This window comes from Musca domestica, unplaced genomic scaffold (genome assembly GCF_030504385.1).
Source record: "Musca domestica strain aabys unplaced genomic scaffold, Musca_domestica.polishedcontigs.V.1.1 19, whole genome shotgun sequence".
Lineage (NCBI taxonomy): Eukaryota > Metazoa > Arthropoda > Insecta > Diptera > Muscidae > Musca > Musca domestica.
Window position 1 is genome coordinate 5594556 of NW_026712245.1, and position 18662 is coordinate 5613217.

At 36.3% G+C, this 18662-nt stretch overlaps 1 long non-coding RNA gene across 1 annotated transcript in view; it reads right to left on the minus strand.

Annotated features, from left to right (window-relative positions):
- Positions 1–18662, minus strand: part of LOC109612356 (uncharacterized) — a 211432-nt gene that overhangs the window by 134766 nt on the left and 58004 nt on the right. Inside the window, exon 2 of the long non-coding RNA XR_009341993.1 lies at positions 16728–16773. This is a non-coding gene — a long non-coding RNA (uncharacterized LOC109612356). The remainder of the gene's footprint in view (positions 1–16727; positions 16774–18662) is intronic.

Sequence of the window (18662 nt, forward strand, 5' to 3'; positions counted from 1 at the left end):
AAATGGACAATATAGGTCCACTCCATCAAGTACATCCCCCACAAAGGGTCAAAATTTTGAATAATTACAACTATTATAAAATGTGTCTTCAAATTTCACACAATCCAATATTTTCATTAACCCAAGGTCTGGTGTTAAGATGGAATATATCCGTCCACTACTTCTTGTAACTCCTCCACAAAAGGCCGAAATTTTCAAAAAAAAAAAAAAAAAAAAAAATCAAATATTTTCTGCATTGAAAGAGAAGCCATAATCCGATTTTGCCACCTTCACAAATCCTAATATTTCCGTCAGTTCCAGGTAAGTTGCAAAAAATAGACAATATCATCCCCACTCCATCAAGTTCTCCCCCACAAAGAGTCAAAGTTTTGAATATCCATGAAACTCATAAAACGCGCAATTAATATCCGATTCCATTCCACTTAGTACATCTCAATATTTCCATAAGCACAAGAGTAGAGATCTTCTATTATCTCCCCCACATAGGATTCCAGATTTTTGAAAAACAAAACCTCAAAGAAAGCGAATAAAGCATCCAACTCTCTTCAAATTTAACACATCCAAATATTTTTGCTAACACAAGTTCTGTTGTGAAGATGATATATATCTGCCACCCCATTCTGGTACCTCACCCACAAAGGGTCACAATTTCCAATACTTATATCTGTCATAAATTGCGAAACAAGTCGGTCCGCTATATCTGTTACCTCACGCATATTTCTACATTTTCCCGAAATTTGCACATATTTCATATAAAGTATAGGGAGAAGTCGACTGCTTCGGAACCTCCCCCATAAAGGGTCAACAGTTTGAATTATCATAACTCAAGGCTAGGTGTAAACATCTGTCAGCAAAACCGACAGATACTATTTTACTTGTCATAATAAAATTTGGCCTCCACTATAACGAAATCCTAGAAACCAACAGAAAACACTAAATCATAAAAACCAACACTAAATTTCAGGATTTAAGCTCTATTTCCTCACTAAACGGCAAATTTGGTACCATTTAGTACTTTTCGAAAAAGTACACACCTTCTTCAATCAAAACTTTGCCTTCATATTTAATTTCAAAATTCCTTCTTTATTCCAAGATCTAATCCCAAATTTTTTACCATACTTTTCGTAGAATTATACTTCACATGTCTAGAACCACTTCCCTCACTCCACGATAGACACCAACAGTCACATCGATAGCAAATTTCAGAATCACTTCTCTATCCCAACTTCCAACGACACATTTTGCGCGATTTGGCACTTTTCGTACGTTCATAGTACGCATTTCAGAAACCTCGTCCTCGTCCTCGTCTCAATTACAGACACCAACGGTGATATCCATATCAAATTTCAGGATTTTAGCTCTCAATACCAAATTTAGTAGCACTAAGTTATTTTCAAAACAATTTCCAAACACCAAGAGGGGCCTCAACATCATTTCAGTTCTGTAATTTCCCCCAGTACCAAATTTAATACCATATTTCAAGCATTTTGTCGATTGCACCTATCAGACCATCAGCCACAGAGCGTATACAGGTACAGAGGGTATACAGGGCGAGATAAAAAAAAAAAAAAAACTGCAACAAAGTCAAACGCCATAATTCTTACATTTTTTTTTAAGTTTTATTGAATGAAAGCACAAAATGAAGCATCAAATTTTAGAATAACTTTAGAATTGGTCACCTTTGGCACGAATAATGGGCGTAAAACGACAAATGAAACCGTCACACGCTGTCCGAATGTTGCTTCCCGGCGAAGCGCTTGCTTCAGGAGATGGACACTTTTGTATTTTTTATTGCCAACCATGCTTTCCAAAATACTCCAGTGTGATGATGCTGAGTCCTGTTGGTATGTCCAAAAGTTTGCGTGCCCAAGGCTTTAATACACCTTCCACAATATTTATGCGATAATATTCGGCATTTATTCTGCTGCCAGAATGGCCACACCATCACCATGACCGGCGCTTGAGTTCTGGTGGCCAACCGAAGGTTCACATTTTCAGCTAACCTTTTTGGCAAGTAAACACGATCATTTTGTTTGTTTACAAACTACTGGACAACGAAGGTTTTCTCATCGGAGAAAACCAAATTCGGCAGTTCACCACTTTCGGCCAAGCGAAGCAACTCTTTAGCTCTTTTGAGTCTATTTTCTTCCCGTTGCGTTGTAAGTTCTTGCACTTTTTGGAATTTCAATGGCTTTACCCCGTGCTCATTTTTTCAATATTTGCCGAATGCAATATTGCGATATGTTCAACTCACGAGCCATTTTTCGGCTACTATGACGTGGATTTCGATCGAGTCGCTTCTTTACTTTTCAAACCATTTCTGATGATGTTGCTGTTTTCTTCCATCCACTTCATTGACGTCGGGCTATGCTACCAGTATCATGGTAACGAGCCGTGGTACGAGACACAAAAGATTTATTCACATTTAAATACTGGAGTGCTTTATGATAGCCACTTGTGGTTTTCCAGCCAAATATAATGAAATCAGACTATCACGCTTGAATTCCATCCGAATAACTTTTTTTTTCCGAAATTTACGTCTCTTTGGACCAAATCAATTGGATTGTCCGTCAATTTGCTGGCTGGTACTCACGATAACTGATCCCATTTGATGCAAAATTGGTACAACGTAATATTATTATCAGACTTAGATCAGGTTCGAAGGTGAGCAATATCGGTCCACTCTTCTGGAACCTCCCACACAAAAGGTCAACATTTTTAAAATAAATAATTTGCCTCATAGAAAGAGAAAGCATTGTTTAACTTTGCAAATCCTTATATTTTTATAAGTGTTAGGTCAGATTTGTAAATGGAGAATATCGACCCACTCACTCTTGTACCTCTCTTACGAAGTGTCAAAATTTTGAATAACCACAACACCTAGGAAAATCTACAAATTTTGCACATGGTTATATTTTTTCCTGCTCTAGATTTGGTATGAATACGGAATATATCGGACCACTCCTTCTGATACCTCCCTCACAAAGGGTTAACAATTTTTATGGTCGTAACTCTTGTAAAAAGATGAAAGAAAATTCCGATTGAAATAACTCTTATAAAATGTGAAATACCAATATTTCCACAAATTTTGGTAATGTATGAAGATGGTATTGATCAGACCACTCCTTTTGATACCTCCCCCAGGCAGCTCCAAATTTTGGATAGCCATAATCCTCATAAAATGCAAAACAATAATCCATTTTTTCAAACTTGGCGCATCCCAAAATTTCTACCTAGATAAGATTTGATGTGCAGATGCGAAACAAGCGATTTTTCCCAAACTTCGGATATCCCAATATTTCCATCAATTATATATCCAATATAAGTATGGGATATGTCGGTTCACTTTTTGGTACCACACTCCAAAATTCCAAATTTTCAAAAAAGGCATATAAAATGCAGCAATCAGTCGATATAGCCTAAACCTGGCACGTTGTAATGTTTAAATCCTTCGGTATCTCCTTCATGAAGGGTCAACATTTTGAAAAATTATCACGCAAGTCAAAATATATTTAATAAACTGACACAGGCGCAACAAAACAATGATTTCACGTTTTATGTGGTCCATTGCGAATCTTGTTAGAACTAAATATTTTCCATATCAACACCATTCAACTCCGATCATAAAAATTTTTTCTAATCGTCTCTCGGTAATGCAGTCCCTTCACCTTAACGGTTAGCCCAACCTCATTAAAAAAAAAAAATAAAAATAAAACAATAATACCTGCGAACCATAACCCGCACCAAAAAGTCACACCTGCACGATATAGAGACTTCTCAACAATAACGCTGGAGCTTTCGAGCCCCATATTCAACAATTTTCTTGTTTAGGTAGCCACTGAAAAGGAAATAGGACTCACAAGCTGGGAAGATTTTGCAGAGTAATTCCAAATCAAGTCGTGTAATGATGTTTGTAGAATGTCCAAAGACAAAGGAACCGATAATTGAAAAAATCAGTTTTCTTCAACAATTTGGGCTATGGCACCATTGCTCTTAGAGGTTCATGGACGGCAAACAAGTTGTGTCTTCGGGCTGAAAAGGTTCTCTACTACAACTCAGAAATATTTTCACCAAATTTGTTGTGAATTTAAAATTTACGGATAGTTCAATTTTTATATCCTCCACCATACTATGGAGGGTATATTAATTTTGTCATTCCGTTTGTAACTCCTAGAAATACTCATGTCAGACCCAACAAAGTATATATATTCTTGATCAGCATAAAATTCTAAGACGAATGTCTTAGTCTGTCCGTCTGTCTGTTGTAATCACGCTATCTTTCGAACAAATTGAGATAGTTAGCTAAAATTTTGCACACATGTATATTTTGCCAGTAGGCAGATTATGTTTGTAAATGGGTCATGTAGGTCCACGACTTCATCCAAACTTGGCATTTGAAGTTCGTAATAGATACTGCAGCATAATACAGAAAATAGGCCATGTAGGTCCATGTATGTCGTATAGCCTCCATATACCGTACCCCCCGATATTCGGTATTTTAATGATTTTGGCGACACTATTTACCGGAATCGTTTCAAATTTGGTATTTGAAGTTCGTAATGGATACTACATTCTAAGTCAAAAAATGAGCCATGTAGGTCCACGTCTTCATATAGCCCCCATATAACGGTACCCCCCAATATTCCGTATTTTTATGATTTTAGCGACATTATTTACCGGAATCGTTTCAAATTTTGTATTTGAAGTTCGTAATGGATACTACATCTTATGTCAAAAAATGAGCCATGTAGGTACACGTCTTCGCATAGCCCCCATATAACGGTACCCCCGATATTCGGTATTTTGATGATTTTAGCGGCATTATTTACCGGGATTGCTTCAAATTTCGCATGTGAAGTTCGTAATGGATACTTCAGTCCATGCCAGATAATTGTCTGTGCAGGTCCACGTCTTCGTATCGCCCCCATATAACGGTACCCCCTATATTCGGTATTTTGATGATTTTAGCTACATTATAAACAGATTTTTCTTCAAGTTTCGCATTTAAATATTGTAATAACTTATGACAAAAATTGCCTATGCAGGTCTACGTCGTCGTACAGGCATTCGCTATTTTTAAGATTTTAACAGAATTTTTAACGGATTTTATTTATTTATTTATTTATTATTATTATTATTATTATTATTTTTTTTTTTTTTGGGAAATTGCCAAATTTGTACCGAATGTCGGAGGGTATTACCTTTTTACTTGTTTAATAATCCCTTGGGACAGAAAGTTTACGAAAACGAATACTATATTGTGTTACCGACACTGTGTCCTTGTTAAAGTACCTATCTTTGTACACATCTTGCCGAATGTTTGCACAAATGTATTTACGTGGACATATAAACTAGTTGTTACTTTATTTTACTACAACAATTCACCTGAATGGTTATCGAGGTACACCAGCAGTTTGGCACACACTTAAAGCCTCGCAACTAACAAACAGGAAAAACGTTGAATTAGACACAGGCAGTTGCAGTCATTTAACATCACCCTATTTCACACGCACACATATACACATGTACACATCGCATAAAATAGTCGACGTGTTATGGTTTACTACAGTATATTGACATAGAAAACAATGCGCGTCGTTCACTTGTCATACCTTCTAATATTTCCTAAAAACAGAATATATGTGCGTTTGCCAATAAGCGTGCGTAAGTCGAAAAGGACGTGACTTGAAATATTTCTCAACATTGGAAATATCTATGGGAATTAAGAAGGGATAAGCTGCAGTTGGAAGAAGGTACGAACCAACCAACCTCGCAGCATTGAAATATGATAAAGTAGATGTGTATGTTGAGGAATTTTTCGCACAAAATGGAAGAGGGCGACAAACGTTCCATTTCCCTTAGCTTAAAGTATTTCATGCTATTTATTAAAAAAAAAAAAAAAACAAAAAATGGAAAAAAATATGGAACAGCGATCCACACCGCTTGCAATGACAGCAAAAGTAGAACGTGAAAAATATGTCCAGTTCGGACACATTCCTTTACCTTCACCACTTTTCATTGTGCGTTCTTAGATTATGTCAGTGTGATAAGTTGAGCAAATACCATCACACACACACAAACGAAAAAACATAATAACCGGCAAAAGTTAACGAGGAGTAAGTCAAATGTGGTTGTTGTTCTTAGAAAGCGTATGTTGTTGTAACAGAAATACCAAAGAAAAAACAATATTGGACAGAAAGCATCGGTCATATTCGCAGCAACCCTCTTCAATTTACAGGGTTTTTTGTTTTGACAGAATGTTTGCCCTGGTATGTATGACATACTTGCCAGTCCAACTCCACAAAAACGTAGAGGAATTTAATGCTGGGGTAAATAAAGATTTTGAAATTTAAATTTGCAGAATTGTGAATTGAGGAAAAACAAATTTTAAAATAAAAGAAGCATTTTTTAAAGGAAAATATATATTTTATAAATATATTATTAATAAAATATTAAAGTACTTGACTGACGGTCCGATAGACTGATTGATTCATCAACGCCCATACGAAACAGCTAAAGCTAGAACATTGAAATTTCGGCAATGGGTTACTCTTGGTATCGAGAAGTCAGATAAGGCTGGGTTTTTGGTAATTCGTACTAGAACGGTGCGAAAAGTATTAAACGGCTCCTAATACGGTACTCTTTGTATTTGAGGAAGCAGTAAAGCTAGATCTCTTAAATGAGGGTCACTGGTGGAGCGTATGATAGATGTACCAAAGTGTTTTTGGAAATTCACGCCATAAGTGCAAGGAAAGTACTAAAATGTACTAAATTTGGTATCGTTTCATGTCACGTGAAAGTTTAGAGCTAAAAACTTGGAATTGGAAATGGAAATCAAGGTTGAGGAGTAGAGTCGATGTAAGAAGGTAATTTTGGAAGAATGTACTCATTTTTTACGAAAAGTACTAAACAGGACTAAATTGAATACAATTTGAATTTTGAGGAACGGATGGAGCTGAAATCCTTAATTTGAATTTGGCGGAGTGTAGGATTGCGAAATGGAGGAAGTTTTTGAAATTTGTACTTATGTGTATGAAAAGTACTAAAGGGTACTAAATTGTGTATAACTTCGATTTGGGTAAACCGATAGAGCTGTTATTCTGAAATTTTGAAATAATATTACTATTGCATTCTTACTTATGTGTACTAAATGATACTAAATTTGGTACATTTTAAATTTTGGGAGAACCGATGGAGGTGGAATCCTGAAATTTGGAAATAAGATTACTGTTGCATTGTGGGACTGAGGTAAGTAGGTAGTTTTGAAAATTCGTACTTATGTGTGTGTATGTAGGATTAGGATATGGAGGAAGTTTTCGAATGATGCACGAATGATACTAAATTGTACAAAATTTGGTACAATTTCGATTTGGATGAACCGATACAGATGAAATTCTGAAATTTAGAAATAAAATTACTATTGCCTCCTTACTTACGTGTACCAAGTGGTACTAAATTTGGTACAATTTAAAATTTTGGGTGAACCGGTAGAGTTGGATTCCTGAAATTTTAAAATAAGATTCCTATTGGACTGTATGATACAGATTGTTATGGAAATTTGTACTTATGTGTACTAAATGGTACTAAATTGCTTAGAAACTGGAATTGTGGTGAACCGATAGAGCTAGAATTCCGACATTTGGAATGAGGGTCACTAAAGGAGTGCTGGATAGATGTACCAAAGGGTTTGTGGAAATTCGAACTTTTTGGTAACCAAAGCGGATGAAGCTGGAATTGTTGAAATTTTGTATAGAGGTTCCTGATGGTGGCTGATTTGCCACAAATATGTGTTCTTGGAAATGTTTACTACAAGTACGCGAAAAGTAGTAAAAATGTATTATATTTGTTACAATTTGGAAACGAGTGTAATTTTTTTCAATGATTCTAAATTTGGATCAATATGGTTTACGGTGAAAGGATGGAGCTGGGGGTTCTGTTGGTGGTCGGTTTTTGATAAAGAGGTGGTTTTGGAAACGGGTATTTGGTACAATTTTATATTGGGTGAACAGAAAGTGCTTGAAATCTGAAAGTTGGCATTAGGGTCGCTGTTCATGTCTATATTGGACATTTGGAGCGGGTTTTGGTCGTGTACATTATACAATTATAATATAATAATATAATACAGAAAGTACTGAATGGTACTAAATTTTGTATTGGGTGACGAGATAGAGATAAAATTTTGAAATTTGATATTTAGAATACTGATGGTTCTATATTTGTGCGAAAAGTAAAAAATTTGGATATTGGGTCCTGAAATTTGATATTGAGGTCTCTGTTGGTATCTGGAATTGAGAAATAGAAATGATATGCACTATATTTGTACGAGAAGTACTATGTAGTACTTACTGTTGGTATCTGGAATTGAGATATGATGGTGATATGTACTACAAATATACGAAAAGTACTAAATGCTACTAACTTTGAGTGAAGGAATAGGGATGTAATCCAGTAATTTGATGTGTATGATATGTGTATACACAATGTGGGTGTTTGTGTTTAAGATATTCAGGTGAAATTGGAACTGTTGGTACACAGTTGTTCGAAAAGTACTAAGTGGTACTAAATTGGACATATGGGGAAGGGAGGGAGCTGGGATTTAGATATGGAGTTGGTGTTGGAAATGTGTACTATAATTGTTCGAAAATTACAAAATAGTAAACAATTTGGTATATGATGAAGAAGAATAGAGCTGAAATCCTGAAAGTTTATATGGGTGTCATTGTTGGTTCTTGTGATTGTGAGGAGGAGACGGTTTGAGAAATTCGTACTATGAACGTACGAAGAGAACAACTCCCACAAAATGTGCCGTGGGAGATGGAATTCTGAAATTTTGCATCGAGATCACTGTTGTGGAGTGTAAAAGTGAAACTGCACGAAAAGTATGATATTTAATTTGGGGCTTAGAAATTCTGAATCTTGAAATTCTGAAGGCCAATGTTGGCATACAGTTTTGAGAGAATGAGGTGTGATGATCGAACCATTCCTTCTGGACGTTCGCCACAACAGGTCAACAATTTAAATAATCATATCTCATAAAATACGAAATAAGCATCCGATACTCCTCCCAATGGCATACATCCTAAGATTACTATCAACACAAGATCTGGAGTGAATATGGTAGATATTGGCCCACTCCCTTTCCTTTCCCACAAAGGGTAAAATTGTAAATATTTTTATCTCTCATAACTTGTGATTCTATTCAAAATTGGTATATCTAAATATTCCTCTCTACTAGATATCTGACGTGAATATGGAATTTACTGACTAACTCCTTTTCATACCTCGCCCACAAACGGTTCAATTTTTGAGTAGCAATTATTCCCATTAAGTTGGAAATAAATGTCTGTTTTTCTTTCAGTATTGCATATTTATCAGTATATTTTGTCCACTAAATCTGGCAAAACACGCATAGTTCAATTTTTTTTAATTTTTTCCACACATCTAATATTAAGAGAAGTCAATATAGTAAAAACCGGCACGTTGTATATTAATGTTAGAGTTAGTTGAGATTAGAATCGTATAATATAGATTCACTCCTACGGTATTTCCTCCATAAAGTGTCAATATTTTAAATAATTATAAGCTTAGTCAAAATATATTTTAATAAACGGATGAGGGTAAATGTGATTTTAATATACATGAATTCCGGGCGTTTAGGTAAGCTTTAGACTTTTGATATCTGCCAGGACCTATAGAAGACTTTGGTGACAGATGATTTTGTAGAATATTTTGACTTGCTGCCCGTTTAAAGGAAGTTTCTAGCCACAAGTAAAAAAAGAACGAAAGATGACCTTTTCTTAGAGGGTTAAAATGTTCAACCAAAATATTCTTCAAATTTTTATCTGCAATCAAAGACACTAGCAAGGATTCTGAAAAATCATATTTCGAAAATTCCCAAAAGCATGGAAGAGGCGGCAGTTGCCCCCTCTATTTTGATAGCTTTTCGATGTAAACTTTCAAAACTCCGATACACGTGTCTTCTTTTTTAACTCTACTTTCATAATCTGTTGGATTTTACACATAATTATTGAAAAAATTGAATTTTGTCGCACTCTCAAGCTTAGATTTTTGTACATACCCTTTTGAAACTGCTCTCAATGTTCAAATGCTTTTGCTCAACGTATTTAGAACTTACAACGACATCTTCTCCCGCTTTTTGCCATTTAAAAATACCAAAGACCGAAGCGAAATCAAACATTAGATCACACCTTTCAACAACATCAATTTCTCATTTCCCTTTTGAACGGAGTAGCATCATACCCTGGGATTATGAGGGTATAGGGAGATCCTCATCACCGACCAAATGGCCGGACTGAATGTGTCAGTCATTCACATTACATGAGGTTACGTGCATAACATTCGAGCTTTTGTTTGCTGTGGTGCATGGAATAGCAGATTAACCGCTTGCTTGCAAGCTAGCTAGATGGTTGGCTGACAAGCATTCCTTGTTTGTTTGTATTGACCTCGATAAAGTGAAGAGAATATGTATGTCTGTTTGTTTGTCAGTCTGTCTGTCTGTTTGTGTCAATTCCAAATGTTGTTGACATTTCATGTGCGAAAATGCGTGTAAAAAGGGGTGAATACTGATAAGGCTAACATTAACACCCCCAACCCCATCATCCAGTAATCATCCATGTGTTTTTGACCAGCGTAACACTTTTCATTTGCACAGTTACGTGAGTGTATGGCTGGCAGGCTGCCGGGCTGACTGGCTAGATGTGTAAATATGTGTGTGTGTGAATAGATCACTGGAAATCCTTGTTTATTTGTCTGCTGTTGTAGTTTCACCAATCATTTGCACATGCGATAGAAGTGGGTGTGTGTGTGCGTGTTCATGTGCCCCAGTCGTGATGTGTTGTATCGCAAAAATAACGTAGAACCGGCAGGCCATTTATAGACACATTTCCAGACCATTAATTTACAAATAAACTTTGTCAGTTTCGTACATGGCTTAAAGTTGCAACTGTTTTGTTTGTTTGTATTGGCCTCGATGTGCCCCATCGAAAAAAACACGAGGGGGTTAGGATAAACATTTTTTAGCAGCTTTAGCTTTTTTCGGTGTTAGTCCTTGTTGGTCGGTTGTTTGCTTCGAAAGCTGACATTGATGAAACCGAGCCAAAATGTAATCAATCAATTTGAAATACTTCGTGCGTTAGAAATTTTTTTAAAGTGCCAAAATGGAAGAATTGTGCAGCGGTTTAAAGTTAGGGTTCATGGTGAATGGATTTTTGTTTTTAAGTTTCTTTGTGGTATGGTGTATATTATATAGAAGACTAAAACAACTTTTGCAAATCTTTATTTATAATTATTAAATATAGATCTTAACAATATTAGAATTTGTTGAACTTCAGTAGTGACGACTTTAATTTGAGGTGTTGGTGCCCACTGAATATCGGCAATATCAGATTATAGCCAAATCTGATGTATAATTTTTGTGTTCTAGTATTTCATTTTTGTACCCTCCCACATAGTAGGGAACCATCGAAATATACATTTAAGACCCCACAAAGTATATTTATCTTGAATCAGCATAAAATACCATGTCGATTTAGCGATGTCGGTCCATCCGTCTAACCATCTGAGGAAATCAATCTAGCTTCCGATGGAAATGCACAGTTATTTCGGAGCTAGATCTGATACCAAATATCATTGTTGTGAAATGCATACATATTAAGTGTGAGGGACTTAAACCCCAAATCGGATGAAATACATACATGGAACCTATAGATATATCTGAATTAACTTTCACCAAATTTGAAGTGCTGGCTTCAAATTCATTAACATTTTTAAGAATGGCGGACGAATTACAAATTGAAATCGGACGCAAATATATATGGGAGCTATATCTAAATCTGAGCCGATATTCACCAAAATCACCAGACGTACTTCAGGACTGAATCTGGCCGTGTGTACTAAAATTCATTCGATTCGGACTTGTATTGCGTATTTAGTAAATCCGCTCCGATTATCACCAATTTTAGTAGGGGTTGTCTTTAGGCCAAACAAATGATATGTGAAAATTTTCATCTCTATCAGACAATAAATGCAACCTGTACTTTGTTTACATAAATACATGGGCAGACGCACGGATATGCATAAATCGATTCAGAATGTGATTCTATGAAGATCATTAAGAGGAATTATGGGCCTATCTCGTTTCATTCTGCATGTTAAAAACAAATGCACAAATACATAATACCTTGCACAACAGTACGGAATAGGGTGTAAAAAGTAGGAAAAATCTATATCAGACATGGGTCAGTCTCAAAACTCTCCAGCAAATATTATTGAATGAAAGCAAAAAATTTCGGAAATAGCATCAAATTTAGATTTGTTCGAATTGGTCACCCTTAGCACGAATTATGGCCTTCAAACGGCCAATGAAACCGTCACACACTACCCGAAGTTTGCTCTGCGGTATTTTGGGCCATTCCCGGCGAAGCCCTTACTTGAGGTGATCAACACTTTGGTATCTAAGTGCCAACCTTGCTTTCCAAAATTCTCCAGACACAATAGTCCAACCGGATTTTAGTGGTCATTGTGCACTGGAAATGAAGCGAGGAACCGCATTTTGTAATCATTCTTGGGTGGCGCGTGGTGAGTCCTGTTGGAATGTCTAAGGTCTGCGGTCAAAATGTTTGCGTGCCCAAGGCTTTAATACATCCTCCAGAATATTTTCGTGATAATATTCGGCATTTATTCTGATGCCACGGTCGGTTAATACGAGCGGAAAGCGAACATCGGTTGTTATGGCAGCCCACACCATCACCATGGCCGGCGATTGAGTTCTGGTGGCCAACCGATGGTGCACATTTTCAGCTGATCTCTTTGGCAATTAAACACGATTATTTTGTTTCTTTACAAACTGCTGGACAACGAATGTTTTCTCATCGGAAAAAACCAAATTCGGCAGTTCACCACTTTCGGCCAAGCGAAGCTACTCTTTAGCACTTTTGAGTCTATTTTCTTTCTGTTGCGGTGTAAGTTCGTGCACTTTTTGGAATTTCAATGGGTTTACCCCGAGCTCATTTTTCAATATTTGCCGAATAGAATATTGTGATATGTTCAGCTCACTAGCCATTTTTCGGCCACTGCGACGCGGGTTTCGATCAAGTCGCTTCTTTACTTTTCGAACCATTTCTGCTAGTGTTGCTGTTTTCTTCCGTCCACTTCCTTGACGTCGAGCTACGGTACCAGTATCACGGTAACGAGCGATGGTAGGAGACATAAAACATTTATTCACATTTAAATGCTGAAGTGCTCTAACGATAGCCACTTGTGGTTTTTGAGCCAAATATAAAGAAATTAGACTATCACACTTGAATTCCATCACGAATAATTTTTTTTTTTTTGGAAAATTCCTACCAAAATGCTTTTGTAGGATTGTAAACAATATAATGAGCTGTCACTGAAAAAAAATTTAACAGCTGTCGGACGAGTGGCTTAGAAATGACAGCAGTCAGAAGTTGGTTGCAGTTTTTTCATCTCACGCCATTTTCGGTGTTTTGGTGATTTTAACGACATTATTCAGCGGAAATGTTTCATATTTTAGTATTTGAAGTTCGTAATGGAAACTACAGCCTATGACAGAAAATTGTCTGTGGAAGCCCACGTCTTCGTATAGCCCCCATATAACAACACCTCCCGCTATGCAGTATTTTAAAGATTTTAGCGACATTATTTCCCTGAATTGTTTCAAATTTGGTATTTGAAGTTCGTAATGAATACAGCCTACTACAGAAGATTGTTTGGGCAGGTCCACGTCTTCGTATAGCCCCTATATAATGTAACCTCCCTTTTTCCGGAATTTTGATGATTTTTGCGACATTATTCACCGGAATTGTTTTAAATTTGGTATTTGAAGTTCGTAATGGATAATACAGCCTACGATAGAAAATTGTTTGTGTAAATCCACGTCTTCGAGTAGCCTCCATATAATGGTACCTCACTATTTCCGGTATTTTGATGATTTTTGAGACATTATTCACCGGAATTGTTTCAAATTTGGTATTTGAAGTTCGTAATGGATACCAAAGCCTATGACAGAAAATTGTCTGTGGGAGTCTACGTCTTCGTATAGCCCCCATATAACGATAACTCCCGATATTCGGTATTTTGATGATTTTTGCGATATTATTCACCGGAGTTGTTTCAGAGTTGGTGTTTGAAGTTCTGTGCAGGTCCACGGCTTCGTATAGCCCCTATATAATGGAACCTCCCTATTTCCAGTATTTTGATGATTCACCGGAATTGTTTTAAATTTGGTATTCGAAGTTCGTAATGGATAATACAGCCTATGACAGAAAATTGTCTGTGCAGGTCCACGTTGTGGTATAGATCCCATACAATGGTACCTCCCTATATTCTACATTTTGATGATTTTAGTTACATTATTCACCGATTTTTTTCAAGTTTCGCATATGAATGTTGTAATGACTTATGGCAAAACTTGCAAATGCAAGTCCACGTCGTCGTATGGACCCTAATATAACGGCTACATTCGGTAGTTTTAAGATTTTAGTAGAATTTTTAACGGATTATGTTTTTTTGAAAATTGTCAAGTTCGTTCCAAATGGTGGATGGTATTCAAAGTTCTGCCCGGCCGAACATTCAGATTTTTTACTCGTAAGATTTGTTGAACTATTCATTTGCATTATACATGGATATGGAAAGGATATAGGGTATCTCATATATAGGTATATTACATAAGAATATCTATCTTTAAACGTGTGTGGTTTTTTTTTAATTAGAAGTCATTGTTGGCTCAGAGGAATGTCCGTATGCCTTAACAATGCCATAAATCTTATTTCAGATCCTGTAACTATCAATTTCAACATTTCTGTAGCTTAAAACAAATCAATATTCACTGAAAATGTTTCTCCATACCCTGCTAAGGCTTTAGTTCTTTAATATCCCTAACTATAGCCTCCTAACTTAATGTCACCATAATTTTTATTTTTCCACCATTAAATAAAAAATTATCAGATATTAAAGTTATACCATTAAATCGAAAACCAATTTCACACTCCTTCTTCCCTCCAGCAAATAACAAATACTAACTCCTCCTCTGACCGCCACTTTAATTCCTTATTAACTTCCTACGACGGCACAATAAAATCGAAAATATGTCTCCACTTTAAGATGTTAGGTAGTTGTTGTTGTGATTTTTATCTCCTCCTGCCATTTTCACAGTATTTAAATTGCAATTATTTAATGTCCCTAAAGGACCTTCACTCATTATGTTAATTTACTTTTCGACGGCATTGGTTTCTTTTGTTGTCTCATCCTTGAGCCAGATGACAGTGCCAAAGTTTTTGGTTGAGAGTAGTTGAGAGTTTTCTCATCCCCCACACCACACCATTGCCTAATTTCAAAAAGGTATGGCATTGAAGATTAAGATACAGCCGACTGATGCTGCCTCTTCTTCTGCTGCCGCTGTAGTTGCTGTTTGGTGATGATTACGGGTGTCATTGTTGTTCTTGTATCGTCTGCACCATTCCATTGTAATTTCAAGATTTATGTGACATTCAATGTTAATTGAGCCGATAAATTGCAGAAAAAGAAGTAGAAAAAAATTTCTAATTTAAATCGGAAAATTTTCTGAACTTTTTAGCCATGAAATGTATAAATACTCCACGTGGTGGTAGGTATTGGCAATGGCATAAAATGTCCTAGGCAGAATGTAAATCTCCTAGCCGGGATGGCAATAGGTTTTCCGTTTGGCAGTCTCTAGCTGCATTGCTTTTGTAAATACTTTGTTATATAATTTAATTACTTTTTAAGTTAAGCCATAAATTAGCTTTGTGCAAGTCGTACTCGCTGCCCCTCTCTCTTCCTTGTCCTGCCTGGACTAGTTTATTTAAATGTGTGATGTCTAATGTAAAGTTCATTTCTTTGAATGCCGTTTGCCAACTGCATTGGGGGGGGCAGGCAAACAAGACAAAGACAGAAAGAAAGGAAAATCAATGCCTTGGCTCTTCGTTTTCATTGCTTAGTTCTGCTGATATCTGCTTGAGGTTGAGCGGCAATATTTTTATTTGTTTGCCCACAAAGAAGCGAAAGAAGAAGAGCCTCACGAAGATAGTAAATTCCCGTGTTCTTTGAAAAAAATGTTTTCTCTCCTAAATTATGCACTCCTTTGCCGACTAAAGCAGGGCATTCACAATTTAACTACCTCGTTTTTGCTCAGCATTTGGTTACAGGGGGATTCGAAAACAGAAAAGCCAAGGAGCCTGAAATGTCGTTGCCTTCGTCTTCGAAGTCTTCTTTTGGTGTTGGCCCTCTGGAGGCAGTTTGTTTATCTTGGGTAAAACGATGTTCCGTAGTCTACATTTAACCATTGTGTTGTGAAACGACAGATAGACCTACCTACCGACCGACCGACAGGCGGTGAGATTGTAAAATATTTTAGCATCTTTGTTAAAGTCATGGACACAGGATCTGCAAAGAAAGGAAAGGTTTTTCTTTGGAGCCAACAAACGACTCGAAGATGGAAGAGACCAGAATATTGCCGTTTCGTTGTCTTTTGTGTAGTTGGCCAACCGAGAAAGAGAGACAGAGAGGTGAGCAATGCAATAAAATGTTTAAGCAAAATGTTCACTATTTTAAATATTATCTGTTGGAAGATGTATTGCATGGGGAAAGAAAGTTAGAGAACCTGGTGCTTTATTAAATATTTCTAGTTGGAGGAATATTAAAATATAAGTAAATATTTTATACTAACTTACCTTAATTATCCAAATTGAGTTGTAGCCATAATTTAGTTTAAATGATCTAAAACAAAAACGAAAAAAAATGTGGATTTGATTACAACGTGACTTTAAATTAGTATGAGATAATAAGTAGAATGAGTAGCATTTAAAGAATATATCAACTTATATTTACTAATTGAAAGAATATGTATCCTAGGGACACAAAGCGATATATGCGAAATGTTATCAAATTTGGCAGTTCACCAGTCTATACGACAACGTGGACCAACGTCGGCAAGTTTTGTCATAAGCCAAAACAATATCCAAATGCAAAACTTGAAAAACAAAAATCGGTAAATAATGTAGCTAAAATCATCAAAATTCCGAATATAGGCAGGTACATTTATATGGGATCTATACCAAAACGTGGACCTGCACAGACAGTTTTCTGTTAAAGGCTGTATTATCCATTACGAACTTCAAATACCAAATTTGAAACTATTCCGGAGAATAATGTCTCAAAAATCATCAAAACACCGAATATCGGGAGCTACCATTATGTGGGGCCGATTCGAAGACGTGGACCTACCCAACAATTTTATGTCATAGCCTGTATTATCCACTACGAACTTCAAATACCAAATTTGAAACTATTCCGGTGAATAATGTCTCAAAAATTATTAAAATACCGGAAATAGGGAGGTACCATTATATGGGGGCTATTCGAAGACGTGGATCAGCACAGACAATTTTCTGTCATAGGCTGTATAATCCATTACGAACTTCAAATACCAAATTTGAAACTATTCCGGTGAATAATGTCGCTTATATCACCAAAATACCGAAAATAGGGTGAGATGAAAAAACTACAACCAACTTCAGTCTGATGTCATTTCTAAGCCAGTCGTGCAACAGCTGTCAAAACCATTTGTGGGTGAGGTACCAGATGGGGTTCGCAGATATATAACATCTTCATAATAGATTTTGCTTTAGCAAAAATATTTGTATGTGTGAAATTTGAAGTGAGTTAGATGCTTATTTCGCTTTTTTCAAGCCTTTATTATTTTTAACCTTGAACCCTATTTGGATGAGTTATTAGAAGAAATGGTCCGTTCTCTACCATTCTTGTGTCAGATCTTGTGTTAAAGGAGTGAAACGATATATTCCATCTTCACACCAAACCTTAGTTTAATAAAAATATTGTAATATTTGAAATATTAAGACGATTATTTCGAATATTATAATCGCTTTGGTTATTCAAAACGTTGACTATTTGTGGGGAGGTACCAATGAGAGATGTACCAAGTCTGAATAAAACCGGATGTTAATTTCGCGTTATATGAGCTTCGTGTGATTCAAAATGTTGACCCTTTGTGGGGGAGGTATCAGAAGGAGTGAACCGATATATTTCATCTTCAAAACAGATCTTTTGTTAGTTAATAAAAATATTGTGTTTGATTTAAAGACAATCGGACTCTTACATCACATTTTATGAAAGTTATAATTATTCAAAATTTGACCTTTTGTGGTGGAGGTACTTGATGGAGTGGACCGATACTGTCAATTTTCGCACCTGACCTAGAACTCATAAAAATATTAGGATTTGCAAAGCTGGAGCAAAATCTGACTATCCTTTCTGCTACGATGTACAAGTCTGGACCAAACTCCCTTCGAGAGTGATCGCGCGCATCAGCCAGACGGACTTCGCTAAATCGACTCCAAATATCCTGTAACCTGAAACGGACTCAAGTCGCTTTTTATGTAAGTTTGGTTAAAAATATTATGATGTGCAAATTTTAAACTGCCTACAAGAGCTATCGTGCTAATCTGCCGGACAGAGAGATAACCAACGATCATTGCAATACCAACTCAAAATATACTGTGTTTATGTCGTCCAAAGCTACAGTAATTATTTTGGTAACTCAAGTTTTTGATTTTGTCGTAAAAGGTAAAAAAAGAGTTCTTTGTTGC